At 40.3% G+C, this 24,471-nt stretch overlaps 1 pseudogene; it reads right to left on the bottom strand.

Annotated features, from left to right (window-relative positions):
- Positions 1 to 9,885: 9,885 nt before the first annotated feature.
- Positions 9,886 to 10,824, bottom strand: LOC148031220 (uncharacterized; annotated as a pseudogene).
- Between the last annotated feature and the right edge of the window lie 13,647 nt (positions 10,825 to 24,471).

Below are 24,471 nucleotides of genomic sequence, written 5' to 3'. Positions count from 1 at the left end.
GGTCTATATCTTGTAGTGTTCTTTAAACCGCTTCACATCCAGTATATATATAAAGAATCGTCTGAAGTCAAGCTTCAGAATATCTTGGATCAAGCCACAATAACCTTCCATGGTACCATTGGCAGCCTCGAAGTGAGCAAGGACACCACAATCTTGGGTATTTCTCTTTTCATCTATACCTTGAGTTCGAAGATGTTTACCCTCACACCAAAGTGCATTGAATAATGTGCACTAGTAGTAAAAGATAAAAGATCAAACATGTCAAATATTTATATAAAATAAAACTTATAGAAAAAAATTAATTGATAGTATGTCTCACCTTTGATAAGCAACCTCGTGCATATTCCCACTCTTCTTGAGATATATTAATTTCCTCCTCTTTTTCCATTCTCTCCATTTTCTCATGTAACCAATCTATATCAATATGACATGGGAGCGCATTTGGATGATCTGGAAATGAGACATTACGTCCATATCTAGTGCGAAATTCTTGTCTTTCACTTTTTCTTCTTGCCCTTGCTTCATTATATAGTATCACCCATTTGCTCATTACATCAATATTGAGCACACAAAAACTATTTAACTTACGAAGTTCTTCTTTTGTTAGCACTTTACTCATTCCTTCTCCTTGAGATACTATAGAGATCATCCTCAAGTATTCATCATCTTTTCATAGTCGTGGTTGAGAGGGATCCACTTCAGTAAGATATTTAGAGATATAAACAAGGGATGATTGCACTAACCAACCCTTAGCCATGCTTTTCTCAGGCCGTGCTTTTTGCCTCACAAAATCTTTCAAGGTTTTCATGAAGCGCTCAAGAAAAAACATCCACCTTACATGAACTACCCTACAAAGTGCGATCTCATCAATCAAATGTACGAGTAAATGTAATTGAGTAGTCAAAATGGATCAAGGAAAATTTTCCTCCACCAAACAAATAATACCACCTCAACAGATAATACTCGAGCATCTTGCAATGTGTTTGGATCAATTTCCTTCGAGCTCACGTATCTGTCAAGATGTATTTGAGAATTGTTTATTTTTGTGTAGAAATTAAAATATATATAATGAAAAAATACAATGTATACACACCTCACAAGCTATCCCATCTTGTAAATGATATCACATACATCTTTGGAGGCACAATGGGATATGCTAGTAGGAAGTACCAACTGAATGTAAACAATATTCATAGATCAAATGATTAGTTGAGGAAAAAGTCATCATACCCCAAAGTTTACACATACTTACTCCACTAATTACTATATTCATGGTTAGAGATACCCTTACTTGAATCATTTTGTGCCAATCGTGGGACTTCAAACCAAATAGTTGCTCCACACCTCTTTTTTTTTTCTTTATGAAGGCTCCCTTGAGACATCTCATATATCCTGTGGGTGTTCGAAAGCTATATATTTGTTCATTCACTATTTTTTCCTCGTTCTTTGACAACATCCAAGGTGCATGGGGTAGCTCAAACTTTCCTCTGGGTCCAATGCGTGGCCAAGCTCGTCTCATGTGACCAATGTTACATAAATCCTCCCTTACATTAACTGAATCAGGAGCCCCTATCAAGTGATCCCATAATGTAGATACAACATTTTTGAATATGTGTATGGGGTCCAACAGGTGATTGATCTTGAGTTCAGTCCAGTACGGAAGACGAAAAAATATAGAGAACCTAACAAACAAACAATATATTATGTAAACAATTCATCATGCTAAATACTTTAAAGTCAATCGAGATAAATGCACTTCTTACCGACTCATGCGGAGTGGAGGGTGGCTGTTGGCATTAATCCATCTCTCCTTCCAATCTTGAATGGTTAGAGATTGTAGAGTCATTCCATTAGTAGGGAGAATATATTTGGGATGGTCAGTAGGAAGAAATCGATGATGATTGTCATAGATAACCTTCTTTAAACGTGCCGGCCTAGAGGAAACTAGAGAGGGACCGCAAATAGGACATGCATGATATCCTGATGTGGTTAAACTTGAAAAAACAAGTGAATTAATAAAATGAAATTGATTCAAGTCTTAAATTTCAAATATAGAGTTATATACATGTACCTGAACACTCTCTGTATCGTGGAAAGTCGTGCATGGTCCACAACAACATGGCCTTCAATGTGAAATCTCTAGAGGATGCAGATACACTTGTATCTTGCACCTCAATATCTTCCCATAACATTTCTAACTCTTCAATCAAAGGCTCTAAGTAAATGTCCATGTTTTTTACCTTGTGCTTTCCAGGAATCAGAAGGGACAACATCACATGTCCCTTTTTAACTGCCATGGATAGAGGAATATTATGGTTCACCAGTACCACTGGCCATACACTGTATGATGTGCTCTTGATGCCAAATGGATTGATTCCATCCATACCTAAACCAAATCTCAAATTTCTTGGCTCTTCTTTGAAAATGGGCCACAAATTATCTATATGTTGCCATGCGGGTGTGTTTGCAGGGATCCTCCATTTTCCATCACTTGAACGATGACTAGCATGCCATGACATGAGCTTTCCAATAGACTTACACTTGAACATAAGTTTTATGTGCCACCGCATCCTGCTCAACCACAAAAGGGAGTTTCATGTACGTTGATATGTAATTCCCGTAACATAGACATGCAATCCTAGTGGTAAAAAAAAACAATGAATACCGGTGATTTTTCTCGGTCCCATTCTCCATACAAGCTGAGGTGTGACATTGCAATTCGACGTGCTCGAAAAATACACCCTTGACAACGATCACACATGCATTTAATTTTTCGTCGTAGCCATGCATCTCGATTATGAAGACGCAATGTTTCATCCTCACTTGAGGATGTGCTCATTGACTCACCAGCTTGCACCGCACTAGGTGATGACGACGTCGACATGATTAAACCTAATTCATGATAACATCAAAATATTTGTCATTCATATGTTTACATAAGATCTTAATTTTGAATACACAAAAATTATCATAAATACATTAAAACTTATGATAAGAATTCACTATCAAAACTTATATTTTTTTTAAAAATTATGATAAATCAAATGCGCGTCTATATCCGCGTTTAACTACGCGTCTATATTTGCGTTTAACTACGCATCTATATTCACATCTCTATTTGCGTCTATCTAAACAATAGACGCACATATACACGCGAAAATAGATGCACACGTCAAAATTCAAACCATACTTAAATCATTTCTTTTCAAACTGTTCCTTTCCTTTCCTACGTTTTTTGCAGTTCTCAAGCTTGAGTTTAGCCGACATGCAGTCTCTTCATGCCTCACCTAGTCTCTTTATGCCTCACCTCCTCATGACTCACCTCTTCTTTCATTTCAAACACACAAGAAGAGAAAAAGGAAAGCCAAGGAGAGGAAGAAAGAGAGAACAAGAAAGAGGAGAACAAGAAGAAGTAGCAAGCAAGCAAGCAAGCATCAAGGGAGGTTTACTTACCAAGGAGAGGAAGAAGGAGAACGAAGAAGTGCCACCACCCGCCACACCAAACACCCAAGGTGAGTCTCTCTCTCTCTCTCTCTCTCTCTCTCTCTCTCTCTCTCTCTCTCTCTCTCTCTCTCTCTCTCTCTCTCTCTTTGTTTCTCTCTTCCTCTCTCTGCTCTGTCTGTTTATTTAGGATTTGTGATTCCATTATGTATTGCATTTTGTAAATCATCAATGGCGGTCGTCGGCCTAAAACCGGTCGACCGGTGTCATATTGCTGCGCATTCGAGGTGTGAAAACCACCCAAAAGTTGTGCGTGTGATTTGATACTTTGTACATACTTAGTTGTTATGTTTGCTCTTTCATTCTATGCTGAAGACGGAGAAGAACAGGGAGTTTTGGTAGACTGGTAACTCGAGATGCAATCTCATGGGCTACACTTATTTCAAGATATGCCGATTATGGGCTTTGTGAGGATGTTTCCAACATCTACAACTAGATGGTATTTCTGCTGATGCTAGTACATTTTTTTACATCCTAAAATCATGTAGCATCATAGGAGCTTTAGATACAAGCTGAGAACTCCATGTAGAGATATACAAAAGGGGACTAGATAATGAGTTTCATGTTGGCAATACACTTGTGGACATGTATAACAGTTGTGGTTGGGCTGCAGAAGCTTATCAAGTATTTGACAGATTTTCAGAACAGGGGAACGTAGCCAGTTTGGCTTTGAATGCCATATATGTAGGTAAACTTAATGAAGTTGGGACATCATCCCTGTATCTGTTCCTCCCTACTTGTCATGGTTCTTATGAGCGCCCCTAATTGGATGGAGAGGGAATTATGCAAGCTTGTGCTGTTTGGATGGACTGTATTTGAGCCAGACTCCACCATTTCCAATGGGCTAGTTGGTAGTCCGAGGAAGATATAGAAGACCTCACTTGCGACCCAATTCGTCATATCGTGGTTCTGCTGCTTCTTGTCAAAGTTCATTGGTATATGCTGTTGTGACCAAGAAATTGCTTTGATGCAAAGGATAATGATTTGGTTGACAATCAAACAGAAGCTACTAACAGTACTATTTTAGATCTTTTACGTGCTTACACTATTTCAAAACCACACACATGGGATACACGTCTACATTTACTTCAGTTTGCATATAATAATACACCACACACAGCTATAAAGAAAACACCATTTGAAGTTATTTATGGATATAGATTGCCTACACCTGTTGCATTATTATCAAATAAAATTCAAACTGCTGATGATATTGCTAACATGCATGCTACTATTTTTCATGAAGTTAAAGATATGATTGCCAAAGCCCAGCAATCATATACAAAGAAAGCAAATAAGAAAAGACAAGCTATGAATTTCAAAGTTGATGATTATGTTTGGTTACAAATAGAAAAACGTAGATTACAAAGGGTAGATAAACACCCAGTTGTAAAGTTAGCACCTAGATTCTATGGACCATTCAAGATGATACACAAAATCAATGACAATGCATTTAAACTGGAACTACCAAAACATTGAAAAATACACAACACCTTTCACATTAGTTTATTACGACCCTTTAGAGGCCAATTACCTGTACACCCTGTGTATGAAAATCCACCTTTGCTAGATGAAGAGACTGAAATCCTTGAGCCTGAAGCTATTATAAATACTGACTTTATGACTACTAGATCTGGCCTAGATACTCTAGATATTTGGTCAAGTTTAAAAACCATCCTGTTGAAGAGACCCAATGGATGCATGCTAGAGACTTAAATGCTTTCCCCACTCTGTTAGCTCCACAATGAGCTAATAGCAATTGAGAACAATTGCTATCCCACCCCGGGGGTATGATGCCAGAAGGCATATTACACGGTGGATTCCATGCCACGGTGGATTCCATGAGGTTTTATGGTGGATTCTGTAAGATTTTATTACCGGGGCTCATACATAAAGTGGATTCTTTGTGCGAGAAGTCGATGGGGATGCCTATCCTTTTCGAGCATTTTGTTAATTTAGTGTGTACATGGGTGATTCCATAGCGGGTGATTTTGCAAAATACATATTTAAATTAATAAATCTTTATTAGTTTAGAGAGCGTACTCGTGATAAATTAAGGTTACGATTGATTTCTAACCAATTAATTTATTTATGTAGCTGAAGACTGCTAGGTATTCACTTTTGTCAATTTCATTGTATTATTTTACTAACGATTGTGAATGCCTCAGTTGATGTGTAGAGATAGCAGTGGTGACAATGGAAAGCATTGGAGGATAGCGTGTACACTACAACATATACATGCTATAACGATGTTTATAACGACGTTTTCTTAATATATGACAAATATCCCCATCGTCGCTATTAGCGTCATTATTAGCGTCACTACAAAACCGTCGATATTAGCATCGCTATTTTCGTCGCTAATTTTGTCGATATTAGCAATGCTAATATCGACAAAATTAGCGACTAGCGATGCTAATATCGACAAAATTAGCAACGAAATTAGCGACGGTTACAGAGGAATTTCCGACGCTAATACCGACGATTGCAGAATTATTTTGCGACGCTAATACCAACGGTTGTAGAAAAAAATAATTTATGGCAAAGCTGCAGATGCAGCCCTGTCACAGTTAGAGCCACACAGGGCTAAGAGACAATTCCTATTGTCAAAGAAGTTAGAAAATCGATCCCAAATAATGACAAGACTTTGCAAACAAGTACTTTCATGATATTAATTAACACAAGTGTGCACTGCATTGATAAAGAAAATAACATAACTTAAATTGAGAAGTGCTACTGTGACAAAGCAAATATGTATACACCTGTACAGCAATATGTGGTGAATAACATGGAGATGTGTATATGGAGTCATGCTACAACATATGGAGGATAGAGGCCATAAAGACTTACATAATACAAGATGGGGAGTAATCCTATGTAGCCTAATCTGCTCTCTACGACTCATCTGCATCAGAAAACTCCTCTTGCTGTAGTGGCATATCGAAGGGAGCCTGCAACAGCAAATACATATATAATTGTGAGTACCAAATACAAACTGACATATAATGATAGATTTCTCAAATTAGGAATAATATTTATTACTACTTACCAGTCCTCCGCGAGCATAGAGCTTCTCGATCAGGGCACTCAAGCCATGCTTCTTCCCGTATGTCACCTCTAGTGTAGTCGGGTCATGATTCGTAAAACCTTGCTGTGGCACACAAACATTGAAAAACAACATACTTGAGATTCATGCTCGAAATACATACATCAATATGGATGTCATTAAATTAGAGTACTCTACTCTATTAATACTTACAAAATCTACCAGGAATGTTGCATGGCCGTCGCTACCAAGGTGATGCACCGATCTTGCATCCAAGTGCGCCTTTGCTGCGTCCTTCTGCTGCTTCCACTTATTTGGAGTGGATGTCGCCTCATTCTGGAGATTACTCCAGTCCTTTGTATCCATCCACTCCGGCTTCGATTTGCCCTGCTTAACTGCTTCGCGTGCATCAGACTGCCTATGCGACTGATAGTCACGCATACGCGTCATCATCCACCCTCTCGAAAATCTATCATTGCTAGAGGGATGAGGGAACTCTCGATACAATGTATCGATTATGTACTCCTTGCTAGCATCTGGGATCTCCTTCCACTTGTCTGTAATGTTGTGCCGAAATACTTGTTGGCACAACTCATGCATCCTAGAGATGACAACTTTTCCCTCATCATTCATGTATAAATGGCCAGTGGCCTTATCTATGAGATACAAGTGACCTGCAAGATTTTGCAAACGGGTACTTTCATGACATTAATACAAATGTGTCAAACACAACTTGAATTGATAAGGGCTACTACGAAAAAGGATGTGAAATACATACCTGGAGGAGTGGGTTTCGTGTACTTCTTGTCAGCCCTAGGAGTGATCGGTGGGGTATGAAAAGGAGTGGGAGTAGTAGACGTCTGCCCGCCACCGCTAGTGAAAGATGGTGTCGACTCCCTAGTGGCAGTGCGAGTGGAAGAGACTGCATTTGTGTCCCCACAACAGGAGCTGCCTCCTCCTTGACTACGTGACTCTGAAGTAAAGTGATACCTGCGACTACGTCTACTGGAGACCAAAGCATCAAACCCTCTAGAGTGTGCCGATCGTGCAGAGGTGGAACGGGACAACTGTGTATCGGCTCTATCTCTGACCCGTGCTACCTGCTCCAATGAGAAACGCGCTAGCATCGCATCAATGTCATCATCTAAAAAATCGCGACTTATCCTACCGTTCATGCCCAAATCCTAAACCTGCACATACAAGGAAAAATAATAATATTAGATAATGAATTGCAAGACATAATAAAACTAAGACTTAATTTGTAAGACTTTATTTTAAAATAATAAAAAAATTAGATAATACAAAACACCATACTCCAAAAACATACAAACTGTCCTAACCGATTTGCAAAAAGTGGCATTGCTGTAGTGGGAGGAACGTTTTGATCGAGTCACTTTTGTTTAGGGTTCCACAATCTCATCTTGACATAGCTTAGTATACACCGGGAGATCTATACAAAATTCTCCACAAAATGAGGACTCTGCTTCATTTTCAAAAAACCCATCCTCTATCTCCTCTATCTCCATAGGTGAGATGTCTTGGTCCTCCAGGTGGTTCATCCTAGTTTCTTGTATGCCTTCTGTCATTGCCACTATTAAAGGTATCTCTTCTACGATCGGTACGGGGGTTCTGGCAAACACGAGGATACTCCTAGATGACATGGGAATGACATACCACCATTGAGGTTGTTGTGGATTAGGGAAAAAGATGACTTGATTCATATTACGATTAGTATAAAAGTCCACTTTGAGATTGGTAAAGCGTATCAAGTATTAGGGACTCTTACCTGCTCACACTGATTTGGCAAAACAAATGTATCACTCAAATTGGTCCACTTCTTTGTTGACTCAATCTCAACAAAGCCACTTGGCCCTCGCTGAATAGTTGCACTTGCTCCTTCGAGAGTAACCTTGAACCGTTGCACATCAAATATGGTCACGGAGAAACTTCGATAGTCCACTGCAAGGATACTCTGTAAACATCCGAAATACTCCATCTCTATAACTACGCAGTTTGGATCTGTGGCACGTCGTCGGCTTTCCTGCTCAAACATTGCCATCGCTCCACAGTCCATTGTCGAGCGTAACTTGTCGATGTGCTCTACTTTGAATTGTTGTCCACGTGACCATGCTGCACTATGGACCTTATACTGGGAGAAGAACAAGTATATTAGTTGTGATTTGCAATATAGATTGTAATTTCTAGAGATTGCATACCTTGGGATTGCATCCATATCTTGGGATTACATCCACATGAGAAGTCCCACTCTTCTTAACTGTTTCTTCATCTTGAGATGCTTTGGTTAGGGCCTCATGTAGCCATCTAGTGGACATGAGTAGAGGCATCTCCTCTAAGCCCTTCAGATATCGAATGGGAGCTGTTGCCGCGTACTCCGTCGAAAGTCAGATCTTGGAGACTCTCGCTCAACTCGAGCATCCTCATACCATTGCAGCCACTTCTCCCTCGTAGCGCTATGCAGCATACAGAATCGGTTCACCTTGGACTTCATGGATGCATCCATCTTCTTCTCTATTCCATTTCCCACTAGGACATCTCCATTCAGATGATCATCCTCCTTAAGTGACCATATCAAGCCTTTGTCCCGTTCCATAGTGGTGGACAACCACTCAGAAATGTATACGAAGGCCTCCGATACTAACCAACCTTCAGCCATGCTACCCTCAGGACGAGCCCGTTGTCGCACAAATCCCTTTAAGGTCTTCATGAACCGTTCAAGGAAAAACATCCATTGACTATGGACTGGACCTGCAACCTGCAATTCATCTACAATATGCACTAGAAGATGGGTTTGTATCGTGAGCATGCTAGTGGGAAGATGCTTCTCCAAAAGACAAGCAGTCTCTACTGCCATGCATTTCGCGGATTCAATCGATGATGTGTGAATCTCTTTTTGGGAGACAAACTGAACCAACTCAGACAATTTGTAAATGGTTGTCCATACCTCCGATGTCAGAGACCCCGCGATTGCGATCGGCAATACGAACTGTGAAAACCATGTAATTAATATTGTGTATAAACAAACGGAGATTCTGAAATCTAATATACAGAATCATGCCATACGCAGCCTCATACCGTACATACCTAACACATCTTATGCCAATCATGGGATTTCAGTCCTATCAGTTGGTCATCCTTTGTGAATGCTGTCTTGAGAGAACGCATTAGGCCAGTCGGCGTGCCAAAGGACTTGATGTTTTCCTTTACTCTTTGCACTTCATTGCCAGACAAAATGAGGTGGTCCCATAGCAAGATACCCACATTCTTAAAAATGTACATGGGATCTAAAAGATGGTTAATTTTTAGTTTTTTCCAATAAGTCAGCTCATAGAGTGATCAAACCAGCTCAGTGAGTTCATTCTCGTAGGAGGGCGACCAAGAAATCCTTCTCTCATGACATGACCCTCTGGCAAAAAAATATGATGTCCCTCAAATACCATCTTCTTCATAGATTTTGACATACGAGAATCCAACCTTGGTCCACACAGAGGACATGCATGGTAACCTGACGTGACTAGCCCTGCAGAACACACATGTACAATGAGGCATGTCATAACACCAACATCACTCAAAGAAAACTAGCAAAATAAGAAAACATGCTTTATCAAAGCATTCTCCATAACCTGGAAAGTCATGCATGGTCCACATAAGAATTGCCCTTATAGTTGCGGATTGCCTACAATATGTTTGCCCATGTCCTCCACTACAATTCCCTCCTACAACTCCTTTAGCTCATCAATCAGTGGAGAGAGGTAGATATCCATATTCTTGACTTTGTATCGTCCAGGCACAAGCAAGCTAAGCAAAAGATGTCCTTTCTTGGTGGTAAGCCATGGCCGTATATTGTAGTTAACAAGGACCACGGGCCATACACTATAGGAGGTGGAACGTAAACCAAAAGGATTTACCCCATCCATGGCAAGACCGAATCCTAGATTCCTCGCCTCCTTTGCAAAGTCAGGGAAAGTCTCGTCAATGTGATGCCATGCTTCTGAGTTAGCTGGTGTACGCTGTACACCATCAGTGGATCGATTTTTTGCATGCCATGTAGTTAACTTTGCAAAACTCTTGGTCCGAGAAATGTGACGAACACGCGATATCAGCGGAAAGTGCCTCAAAACCTTCTGCGGAACAATCTGTCCTTGCAAGTCATTTCGATACCTGTCCGCACCGCACTTGGGACATGTGGCCAACAATTCAAACTCTCCCCGGAAGAGAACAAAATCATTGGGGCAAGCATGAATGCAATTATAATCCATGCCTAGCTTTCGCAGCACTTGTCTTGCATCATCATGAGACTCAGGCATTGTGTTTTGGATAGGCAAAATGTAAGATTTCAACGTTCTACAAATTGCAATGAAGTACTTCATTAGAGTACTACATAGCACATTTTAATAACTTTCAATAAAGAATCATACACATCATAATATACCTGAATAGCTCTGTCACACTTGCATTGCTCCATCCATACTTTGTTTTTATGCTCAACAATGCAAGAAGTGTCTTCAAACGGGATACCCAACTCCCATCATACAATGGAATGGCAGACTCCACAATTAAAGGATCTTGGGATTTCAAGTCCGTCGAAAGCAATGATTCGATCATGTCCTCTAACTCGGGCTCCAAAAAAGCAAGAGGATCGTCCATGTCTCCAACTTTCTCACCCATAGAAGGGGGTTGAGAGTTATCACCTTCTATGAGACAGTTAGTTATCTCGGATGGCATTTGTATAGAGCGTGGACGAACCCGTCTTACTGGACACAAGAGATCTGGGGACTGCAATGTATCGACATGGCCCTGACCCTGTAAAGGACGTTAAGGAGCTAACTTCTAAGATAACCCCAAACTGTTATACTTAAATCAATTACATATCATATAGTAATGAGAGAGAACTTACCACAATCTCGTAATTCAAGACTACTTGATCGATTATCTCAACTCAAAACTCTCCATACCATTGCACATGCTCTATGGACAAATGACGTTTCCGACGAATGGCCAATTTGCATTGCGTGCATGGACATGGGACACATTGATTGAGCCAAGCCTCACGATCCCCACCATGTTGGTCATGAGTGCTAGACATCTTGACTGCGATGTAATGGAATGATAATTTAATAATGATTCTATATTGTATATTGGGACTACTCCACTATATATATTTCAGGTCTTTGTTTTTAAATTTTCGTATCTATCTCTTTGAGTTCGACTCTAAACTTATCTATCTTTGAGGTCAGCTCTTTCCATTTCTCTTTCTTTCAACACTTCCTACCCTATATACATTGCAAACATTGAAGAGAACCAACACAAGAAAAAATATAAAAACACTCTCTTCCATTTGTCTCTTTCAACACTTCCTAACCTACATTGCAAATTAAAGCAACACAAAGATTAAAGAAAAACCAACACTTTCTAACCTATATTGCAAAGAATAAAAACCAACACAAGAAAAAATTTGAAAACACTCGCTTCCATTTCTCTCTCTTTCAACACTTCCTAATGTACATTGCAAAGCAACACAAAGAAACACAAAGATCGAAGAGAAACCAACACTTTCCAACCTACATTGCAGAGCAAAACAAAGATTGTAAAGAAACCAAAATAGGGCATACCGTCGTGCTCTCTTCTTCTTCCACGACCTCTTCGTGCGGGCGACGCTCCTCTCCTCGCGTGTGGCTCGTGGCTTGCTTCCTTGCTCACCTCCCTTGCTCACCTTCCTCTCTTGCTCACCTCCCTTTCTCTTTCTAGGATTAGCGACGTAAATAGCGACGCCGAAAAAAAACCGTCGCTACTTAGCGTCGCTATATGTGTGTACCCTTGTAGTGGTATTCAAGTTATCGTCAATATTTTGATGGGCAAATACCTTAAGCATGGCGCCTATATTTTGTCGTGCATATTTATCAAGGCGTTTGATATTTATTTATTATTTTTGTATGCGCATGGGCGCACGATTTAGATATTTGTATTTGGATTGTATTTGGGTACGCTTGACTTCTTGGGCAACCATTAGCTTTATTTCTATTTGGCACAAAAGCAAACTCAAAATCTAAAGCGTACTATTTTGTAATTTGGGCTATTATTTAAGTTTGAAGATGATTAATATATGAAATACATGCTTTGTGGAGCGCTCACACAAGGCATGAGGGGATATTGCACCCAATTGGTCTCTTGTTCATGTCATGTAAGTCTTCTACATTGATTTGTGTGCAAAAAGTAGAGTTCTTTTGTTCTTGGGGACCTTCTGATGCTCACTACGTGCACTTACGGCTATGTACTCACGTCTTGCACATCAATACCTCTCCATAGCATTTCTAGCTTCTCGATCAAAGGCTCTAAGTAAACGTCCATGTTTTTTACTTTGTGTTTTCCAAGAATCAAAAGGGACAACATTACATGTCCTTTTTTTTATTGCCATGGACGGAGGGATATTATAGTTCACCAATACCACTGGCCATACACTATATGAGGTACTTTTGATACCAAATGGATTTATTCCATCTAATCCTAGACCAAATCTCAAATTTCTGGGCTCTTCTTTGAAAGTAGGCCACAAATTGTCTATGTATTGCCAAGCTGGTGTGTTTGAAGGAATTCTCCACCTTCCATTACTTGAATGGTGACTAGCATGCCATGACATGAGTCTCACAATAGATTCACACTTAAACATAAGTTGAATAGGTGGAATAATAGGAAAATATCGCAAAACCTTATGAGGCACATCCATTGATTTCATCTCCTGGTTGTATCTTGGCTCACCACAAATAGGACACTGTCATGCAGATGCATGATCCCCACAAAACAAGATGCAATCATTGACACATGCATGGATTTTAACGTAATCGAGACCTCCAAGAGATGTCAAGAAATACCTTGCTTGCTCCCTTCTAGTTGGGAATTTATTTCCATTTGGAAGCATTTGTGACAATAACCTACATATATTGTACAAACAGAGTTAACAAACCACGAATATTGTCTAGAAGCATTTATGAATTAATATCAAATGATACATACTTCAATAATGCATTCAAGCTAGCATTACTCTATCTATAAATGGTTTATAAGTTCAATATCTCGAGAGATGTACGTAGAATAGAGTAGGTGCAACCTTCGTACAATGGAGTTTTCGACGCTATGTGTAGTGGGTCATCAGTCTCTCTGGTGGCGCCCTCCTCCGGAACCTCATAGGAAAATAAATCGTGTACCATGTTGTCCAAAATCTCTTCCTCCAAAACTTGATGGGGCATTTGAAGAGAGTTGCTATCGTCGTCATCAGTCTCTACTCTTCTTGAGGACTTTGCCTCCTTGCGTCGACGCTTCGCAACCTCTCAACGCCCTGGAGGGACCATTTGAGGATGTGGTACCACATCCTGCTCAATAAAAAAAGGAGGTTTTGTTTAATGGTGAAGACGCAACATAGACCAATAATATTTGTGCAAATAAAGCAATAAAAATTAATGGGTTTTTTCTTCGTCATTACAACAGAAACGAGGCATAGACGCGCATGTTAGACGCGCAAAGTCGGGCGCGTCTATCACACCATCTATAAGTGCGTGTAAACGTGCGTGTAAATAGATGCAAATTTTGCGTCTATATATCCACGCAAATAGACGCTAATATAGACGCGCCAGCAGACACGCAATTATTTAACCACCTAAAATTAGCAATTCACATAATTAAAAAACCAAAGTTAATAATTATTTAACCACCTGAAATTGATTCTTGAGCATGCATATGTGCGCAAGATAAAAACCATAGAATTAAGAATACACATTGAATCATTGAATTAAAAAAATAGAGTTAATAATTACTTTTTCATTGCTCTCTAATGAATGGCAGTTCTTCCAGTTGACAAGCCTGATATAAGTAATTAGCGGCAAGCGACAGAAACCTTACAATTAGTAGCAAGCATTGGAATATGTATCTCGTAATTTCTCTACGTACTTGAAGATGATAAAAGATACTTCCTTTTTATTATGGAAAATTCAATTTAGCTTTAAAATTGACTATTGATTCTTGAGTATGCACGTGTGTGCATGATAAAAACCATAGAATTAGGAATACACATTGAATCAATAAGCAAATTAAGTATGTTACAGTGAATGATCCATCTCATCTTCAATGAGATCAGCCCTTCCTAAACTATCTACTTCTAGATCTATGTTACCAAGAGGTAACGAAACAAATAAGTCTATCCCACTATCAGATGTGTTGCTATATTGCTCAATAACTTCATCAATATCATCGACAATCACATTATTGTCTTCTTCTGTGTTTCCTTGAACATCCTCGCGAGGTTCATCTTGTACTATATCATGCATATCATCCATTATGGTGTCATCATGCACATCATCATTAATTGTTGGATTGTCATCTGCTATCTCCATGTCGGTAATATTACCATATATTGGTTTTGAACGATTAGATATAGGGATGACATACCACCATCGGTTATTGTTTACCATTGGATGATATACAACCTGTATTTGAAAAACAAAAGCAAAAAACTTAAGTACTTATTATATTGTGTATATGTATCACATGTATACATAAAAAAAAATTAGCCTTTGCATATATACCTGCTTGCATTGTTGAGGTAGTACTAATGCGTCATTCTTGTTTTGGTGAAATTTTGTAGAGTCAATGATTACAAAGCCACTTGGATGACATCTGATTGTGCAATGCTCACCATTTGTTACCACTTCTTTAAACCACTTCACATCCAATACATATATAAAGAATCGTCTGAAGTCAAGCTTCAGAATATCTTGGATCAAGCCACAATAACCTTCCATGGTACCATTGGCATCCTCGAAGTGAGCAAGGACACCACAATCTTGGGTATTTCTCTTTTCATCTATACGTTGAGTTCGAAGATGTTTACCCTCACATCAAAGTGCATTGAATAATGTGCACTAGTAGTAAAAGATAAAAGATCAAACATGTCAATTATTTATATAAAATAAAACTTATAGAAACAAATTAATTGATAGTATGTCTCACCTTTGATAAGCAACCTCGTGCGTATTCCCACTCTTCTTGAGATATATTAATTTCCTCCTCTTTTTCCATTCTCTCCATTTCCTCATGTAACCAATCTATATCAATATGACGTGGAAGCACATTTAGATGATCTGGAAATGAGACATTACGTCTATATCTAGTGCAAAATTCTTGTCTTTCGCTTTTTCTTCTTGCCCTTGCTTCATTATATAGTGTCATCCATTTACTCATTACATCACTATTAACCACACAAAAACTGTTTAACTTACGAAGTTCTTCTTTTGTTAGCACTTTACTCATTTCTTTTCCTTGAGGTACTATAGAGGTCATCCTCAAGTCTTCATCATCTTTCCATAGTCGTGGTTGAGAGGGATTCACTTCAGCAAGATATTCAGAGATATAAACAAGGGATGATTGCACTAACCAACCCTCAGCCATGCTTCCCTCAAGCTGTATTTTGCTTGCACACTTAAGAGTGCAAGCAGTGTCTTCAGCCGAGATACTCGGCACCCATCATATAATGGTATGGATGCTTCCTCTCTAAGTGGATCAGAAGTCTTGACATCCATGGGAATCAATGCATCGATCATTGCCTCCATCTCAGGCTCCAAGATTGTAGGTAGGTTTGGAAGGTTTCTTGTCTCCTCTGGCATTGATGGTATTGATTAGCCTTGCGAGTGCTGGATTGGCTCCTGCACTCCATCCATTACATGCCCATGTACTCTTCTAATTGGCCGCAAAGGGTGCACTCCCCCTTGGGACGAGACATCACCTCCCTGGATAGAAACTTTGCCAGCAAGACCCAATCTTATTGTATATGGTATTCAATTAGCTTGTGAGTACAATGCATGATTGATATTAACTTCAAATTACCGTTTGCTGAAATTCCGCAATCGCCTGATCAATGATCTCAGATTAAAACTCGCCAAATCATCATACGTGTTCTATAGACAATTGGCATTTTTGTCTAATTGCCAACTTGCATTGAGAGCAAGGACATGGGACACGCTGATTAAGATACGCCTCGTGATCTTAAACAACAGGACCTTCTTCGTTTTCCATCTTGTCTACATTACAACAAACAATTTGTTTTTGTTATCATTCTTTTCTTTTATTAGATTGTTATCCTCTCCTTCCATCTCTCTCTTTTTCTATGACCTAGCATATAGTATCATAGAACACTAGTATTTAGTACCTAGTACTCAATACCTAGCACATAATATTTCGTTTTCTCCTCTCTCTCCTCTCTCTTTCATTTCTCTTTTTCTCTCCTCTCTCTCTCATTTCCTTTTCTCTCTCTACTCTCCCTCTCATTCCTCTCCCTCGCTCTCTCTTTTTCTCTCTCCTCTCTCTCTCATTTCCTTTTCTCTCTCCTCTCCCTCTCATTCTCTCCTCTCTCTCTCATTCCTCTCCCTCCCTTGCCCTCTCTCATTCCTTTTTCTCTCTCCTCTCTCTCTCTCATTATTTTTTCTCTCTCCTCTCCCTCTCTCATTTCCTTTTCTCTCTCCTCTCCCTCTCATTCCTCTCCTTCCCTCTCTCTTTTTTCTCTCTCCTCTCTCTCTCATTCCTCTCCCTTCCTTGCTCTCTCTCATTCCTTTTTCTCTCTCCTCTCCCTCTCTCATTGGCATGGAAGGTTGGAATACACAAGGAGGGAGGTTGGAATACACAAGGCTTACAATGCAAAGTCAGAACACTACAAGGTAGAGGAGTTTGTAAAAAGACAGCTATCAATCAGGTGACACTTTTTGGGTACTGGCATGGGCTAACAATGTAAGAAACTTGGACCAAGACCATTTCACAAGTGAGCTATTGCCTTATTAATGTTAAGTATCACTTTATTGGCTCCTTTACCCTAAATATATAAAGAAATCTCGACAACCGGACTGGCATTAGGTCCAAGGATAATTATTGAAATGTAGATCATTCATTAGTTTTGAAGCCACAATAAGGTCGCATCTAATGTTGCAGCATCAGCCTCAGATTTTTGCAAATCCTCACCCACCAGCAAATCAATAGTGGCTCCGTCTACATCAACCACAACAAACTTTTCTCCTTCTCTGATAGATAGGAATCTAGCATTTTGGAGACAATGCAAAGATGCAGCCTCTGGCTCCAGAACTACTCTTAATAGATGAGGGCTAGCATCCTCTGAGCATGTTCTCCTTGACACTCCCTTGACCATACCAGCTTCCTGAGCACATTTCCTCATCTTTTGCTTGGCAGCTTCTGCCCATATTGCTGGCGCGGAAAGACACCATTGAATATCCTTCATCATCAATTGCCCACCATACCTGTCCCTTAGGTAATGCAAGATAAATTGTGATACTTTCTTAAGGTAGTCGACGATGAGAGACTCAATTGAAAGGCCTTGAGGAAGAGCCTTCGATTTGGATTGACCTTTGTAAGGATCTTGTTCTGCTAGATATAACTTGAAACCACTCATGAAAGTACTTCCACAAGGAAGCGATTGTGTACATGCAATAATGGTCTTGATGGCAATCTCATCAGTAAGACAGCTACTGTCAGGACTGTTTGAATCATCACCAGCTTCTGATCCATGCCGGGCTCTCTTTGCTGGAGGTTGCATACGATATCGATGTGGACGCCGAAGGCGAGAAGATGCGACGGTATAGCAAGCTGGTTTGTGTTTTGCAATAGGGCACAGAGGAGGCCTCATGCTGCAGGGGCCACTCGCGGTTGATGTCGTGCACAGATGTGGATGTCGTGCAGGGGCCATACCCTCTCTTGCTTTATTTGCCTATTATGTTTAACATCTTATCTCTTTTTCTCTCTCCTCTCATTCTCTCTTTTTTCTCTCTCCTCTTTCTCTCTCATTTCCTTTGGCTCTCTTTCTCTCCTTCTCTCATTTCTTCTCCCTCCCTCTCTCTCTCTCATTTCCCTATTATGTTTTCTTCTCTCCCCCTCTTCCTCTCCCTCTCCCTCTCCCTCTCTCATTCCGTGTCTATTTCCGCGTCTATGTTCGCGTCTACCTGAACAATAGACGCGCATATACACGTAAAAATAGACGCACACGTCAAAATTCAAACCATACTTAAATCATTTCTTTTCAAACTGCGCCTTCTCTTTCCTACGTTTTTTGCGGTTCTGAAGCTTGAGTTTAGCCGACATACAATCTCTTCATGCCGCACCTAGTCTCTTCATGCCTCACCTCCTTATGATTCACCTCTTCTTTCATTTCAAACACACAAGAAGGGAAAAAGGAAAGACAAGGAGACGAAGAAAGAGAGAACAAGAGAGAGGAGAAAAACAAGAAGCAGCAAGCAAGCAAGCAAGCATCAAGGGAGGGTAACTTACCAAGGAGAGGAAGAAGGAGAAGGAAGAAGCACCACCACCCGCCACACCAAACACCCAAGGTGAGTCTCTCTCTCTCTCTCTCTCTCTCTCTCTGTTTCTCTCTTCCTCTCTCTGCTCTGTCTGTGTATTTAGGATTTGTGATTCCATTATGTATTGCATTTTGTAAATCATCAATGGCGGTCGTCGGCCTAAAATCAGCCAACCTAGTGCGTCTACATTTCAGTGTAGACGCAGATATAGACGCAAAAAATGTTTCCTCTCATAGCGTCTGAGGGTGTGTCTTAGTGCGCATGTGCTGGCGCGTGTGCTCTGCAGTGTACACGCGATGATACAATCGTGGCACAGAAGATTGACCTGCAGTCTACATGCGATTATACATTTGCATTGACCTGGAATGCGCATCTGACAGCGCGTTTGTGCTGCATCTTAGATGCGCAGTTAGACACGCTGGACAGAAGGTTCACTCTGGAGCGCATCTAACCTGCAATTTAGACGCAGGGATACACGCGCCAGGTCTCCCAGTTCTGATAGTAAACAATCTATTTTTGCAATGATGAATGTAACCAATCCCATGTTTGTGTTTATCAATTTTCTTGTTTAAGAGAAGCATTAGCACTTAAGTGTTATGCTCAATGTCTAAAGAAAATCTTTGAAAATGTAGGTAATATATGATTTTTTATATGCAAATAAATTTGTCTTTTTCTTGTGTTTTTTTTGCAGATGTCGTATCGTGGTTCATCTAACAATGACCCGGATGTGGATCGCATGAATGATACATTGGCCGCCTTTGGCAGGGGGGTCAATGCATTTTTTGGAGGTTTTCCTAGTAGGGAAGACTTCATGGGAGAGATGACCAGACACCTTGGCCGCTCTCCCACAACGGACGAGGTGTTCAGTGTCATGTCTGCAAAAGCACGTGCATCTGCAGAAGCTCGTGCGTCCAGCGAGGCAGAGGGTAGTCGACAGAGAGGGAGGAGGGAGAGTCGAGGGGGAGGATGAGGCTTGTGTGGGGGTTGCCTAGGAGGTGGCAAGCGATCATCCTTGCCAGTAGATCACGTTGAGGAGGTTGTACGCTAGTACTATAGAGTTACAGATGCTGGTGGAATCTTTTATGATGATGAGGGAAGGGATGTAATGGCGTACATGAGGAGCGTCGTGCATGCGACGTATAAAGATTGTTTCATTGCCTTCAAAAATCAAAAAAGTGACTTGTGGCAGGAGGTGTTGAGGGCACTCCATAGGAGGTACCCAAATCCTGAGGGTTAGCGATTCTCGGATGATTGGGGACGCACAAAAGTGAGGGATATGCTTCACAACAAAAGATCCCACCTCATGACACGGGCCAGGGACTCACTGCAGAGGCTGGAGGAGGGGCATGGAGCCTATAGCCAACCACCTATATGCCACCGCATAGAGTGGAAGAAAGCCAAGAAGAAAGCAGCAGAGAAAGTGAAGAGTCGCCAGCACGCAGAGGCGGGATGTATCCAAATGGAAACCATGGGATCCTCGCATTACGGATCGGGTGGCAGAGAGTCGTGGGAGGTAGAGTTTGTAAGTATATTTTGATTTCTAGTTTTTTTTAATTTATATTTCTTTCAATTCTTTATATATTTTATTCTAATATATTGTGACTCATAATTGTTTGTATATATCTAAATGTTTTGCAGACTACCATCGTTGGTAGGACACCTACTCTTAGAGAGGTAGGTTACCATTAAGGCCATAACCGTGCAACGACATGGCTTCACTTCTATGAGGAGCGTCTCATCCACTGAGGACTAATACAACCGGGCCATGAGGATTCGACAGCTAGAGGAGGTATGTTTTTCTTACTTTCCTATTAAAAGTATAGCTAATTATAACTTTTTCTCCGCCTTGTCTATGTAAGCAACCCTGATCTTTTGTGTGTGTAGGCGAACCCGGATGTGGAGCATAGCGAGGAGGGGGATAGCGATGCTAGTAGCCATGGTGGTACTAGCGAAGATGTTTCCTCATCACATTCGTAGAGGAGCACCATACCTCCTCATGAGGCCTTATTTTCTTGTATATGTATGATATCTCTTTGAGCCTATTGCTTGTGGCCATGCTTTAGGTCGCAAGCACTTAAACTTCCCTTGTAAATGCTTTTGATATATAATGAATACATGGACTTTTATTTTCAATTCTCGTGCCCGTAAGATACATTGTCTTTTTTCCAAATGCACAATCTGATGTATGGGTGATGCCAGGAGGCATATTTCACGGTGGATTCCGTGAGGTTTTACGGTGGATTCCGTAAACTTTGTTGACCGGGGCTCATACACAAAGTGGATTCTTTGTGCGAGAAGTTGAAGGGGACGCCTATCCTTTTCTAGGTATTCACTTTTGATGGTTTAATTGTATTATTTTACTAACGATTGTGAATGCTTCAGTTGATGTGTAGAGATAGCAGCAGTGGTAGAGGAAAGCATTGGAGGATAGCGAGTATTCGATTTATTACTTATATTTTGATGGGCGCATACCTTAGGCATGGCGCCTATATTTTGTCACGCCTATTTATTGAGGCGTTGGATATTTATTTATTATTTTGTATGCGCATGGGCACACGATTATGTTATTTGTACTTGGACATTGTATTGGGCATGCCAGACTCTTTGGGCACCGCCCGTTAGCTTTATTCCTATGTTGTGCTAAAGCAAACTCAAAAGCTAAAAGCTTGCTATTTTGTAATTTGGGCTATTATTTGAGCTTGAAGATGATTAATACATAAAATACATGCTTGGTGGAGCGCTCACACAAGGCATGGGGGGAGATTGCACCCAATTGGTCTCTTGTTCATGTCGTTCATGCTTTTTACCTTGAATTTTGTGCAAAAAGTAGAGTTCTATTGTTCTTTGGGACCTTTCGGCATTCACTACGCAAGCTTACATCATCCGATCTGTGCACCAGTGGTATCAGAGCGAAGCTGAGATCAAGAGCTTCCAATCGCTATCCATCTTGTGCGAAGGCGGAGCTCCTGGAACGATTGAGCTCTACGGTCAATCTCGTCGTGAACGGTCAATACAGGTGGATTCCTGGCGATCAAGAACCTCTGTTTCCATCATCAGACTGCAAAGGACCAGCTTGCAGAGACGGAGGACCACGTGGATATCTCTTACATCAAGTCGTCTTCATACACAGAGATAAGACTCCATAGCCTAAAAGCTTAAAAGCTTTTATTATTATTAAGCTAAGTAGTAAAGCTTAGAAAGCTTAAAGAAGCTTTAAGCTTCACGAAAATTCGTCATGAGGTATCAGAATATGCCCGCGAATTTTTCGCCGGGCTGAAAAATGGCCCCCTCCCATGATTTCACGTTTTTTACTAACTAAGCTTAAAAGCTTAGTTACTAAAGCTCCAAGTCACTTAAGCCTTACAATTCAGCAAGTACTGCAAGTCTTCAAAGTTCTCCAAGTTCAAGTTCTGCAAGTCTATCAAGTGGAAGTTCTGTAAGTTAGATAAAGCAACTAAGTTTTGCAAGTCCTGAAACTCTGCAAGTCACATAAGTCTGCAACTCTACAAGTCAGACAAGTCATCTGAAGTCAAAACTGACTTCTGTTCAAAACTCATAGAAGGGCTGTTCCTGCGCAGAAACTCCGAACTGCAAAGTTGTTCATTGGAAGGTACTCTTCGCATACGCAGGTTTGCTGAAGCATTTTCAGCACACGCAGAAGATTAAAACACAGATTTTTCAAAAAATTACAAGTCTCGCAATAGTCGAAGACGAAGATTGTGAAAGCCACACCCAAAAATATATAAGCCTTGTATACCCGATCTTGAGCTACGCTCATCCCGCTAACTTGATTTTGAGAGTGTGAGGTCTTTGGAGTTTTGCAGGATGACGGAACCACATATGGATGATCTAATGGCTGAAGGCGACCTACCTAAACCTACAATGGAGCAAAAGATGGACTTAATTATGATGCAGTTGGATGAAGAACGACGAGCTAGGCAAGCATTGCAAGTTCAATTGGCTAATTTACAAAGATCGACTACCGACAAAGAGGAACCTCAATCTGAAGATCTCATTCGACGTACCATCGATGCGACTCTCGAAGCTCAATCCATCCTCAAGGAAACAAAGATAAGTAAAAGAAATTTCAAATTCCGTACTTTCAATGGCACTCGAGAGAGAAAAACTATTCTTGCATTCATTAGTCAGTTTGATGACTACTTTCATGAGGAAACATATGCAGAAAAATAAAATCAAGTGTGTCACTAATCATTTAGTGGATAGAGCATCTCTTTGGTGGACCATGGTTTGCAAGAGTATAGATTGTCCCACTACCTGGGAGAATTTCAAGAAGAAGTTTATGCAGAATTTTCTTCCTCCACAATTTTATGAAAAAACCATAAAGCAATGGGATCTTCTTCAGCAACGTGATCGTGAGCCTATTGCTCAGTACACCAAACGCTTTTGAAATGCATTACTCCAGTTACGCATGCTTGAAGGCGTACCAGAAGCGACACATGAGCGCAAGTATATTTCTGGACTACTTGGGCATTACTACGCTAAAGTTAATATGTTCAAGCCCGCAACTCTTGAAGACGCAATTTCATTAGCTCATGACACTGAAGATAAGCTACGAGGAAGAGACAAACGTCCACAGCAATTCCAAGCCAATGGTAACTATGGATCTAAGCAATTCAACTCAAATTTTAGAAGATTTAATCAAGGTCATTTTCCTTCATCATCTTTTCGTAAGAATTGGGCAAAACCACCTGCTTTACCATCCAATATCAACCAAAATCCTAAGCCTGTTTCACAGCCAAATCCTAATGTACCTAGACTTCCCGCCATTGCAAACAATGTAACCAAAGCCAAACCTATAGTATGTTATAAATGTCACCAGCCTGGACATCTAGCAGCAAATTGCCATTCGAAGAAGCCACTTGTCCATATCAACTACCTTGGAGCAATGGAAGATGACGAACATGAAGAAATCCATGATTTCACGGAAGATGAGGACGATACTACTACTCCTTCGGATACTTTACCAGGTATGCCAACTCCACATTCTTTATTGACAATGAAATGTTTAGTGCATGGAAAGGAAAAGACTATTTTGCATGATGATGGTAGTACTCATGATTTTATTTCTGCAAAGCTAGTAAAAGAATTGAAGTTACAGACTATACCTATGCATTATTGCATTAAAGCAGCATTCTTAGGCACTAGGTATAATGGTACACAGGAAGTGCATGACTTAGAAATTCAAATTGGTGAATACACTGAAAGAAGAAATTTTCTAGTTGTCCCACTACACTCCAGTGACATTATTTTAGGTATGCCTTGGCGTCATCAACATAACCCTGATATAGATTATTCCACACATTCAATTAATATTAAATTTCAAGGAAAACATATTACATTGTATGGTATGCATGCATCTAATGCTTTTCCACTGCTTTCGCATACTCAAGCTAAACGTGCATTACGCAAAAGTAGTAAATCTTATCTCATTTCGGTGAATGAACTGGAAGTTAAAGAAAATCATATGCACCCTAGGCATAAAGTATTTCTTGCACTTTTTAAAGACTGTTTTGCAGAAGATCTACCACCTGGTTTACCTCC

The sequence above is a fragment of the Lygodium microphyllum genome, chromosome 9 (genome assembly GCF_053477565.2).
Source record: "Lygodium microphyllum isolate KBCC chromosome 9, Lygodium_microphyllum_v1.1.10, whole genome shotgun sequence".
Taxonomy (NCBI): Eukaryota; Viridiplantae; Streptophyta; class Polypodiopsida; order Schizaeales; family Lygodiaceae; genus Lygodium; species Lygodium microphyllum.
Note: the sequence above shows the minus strand (reverse complement) of the source record. Positions and strands in the feature narration are given on the sequence as shown.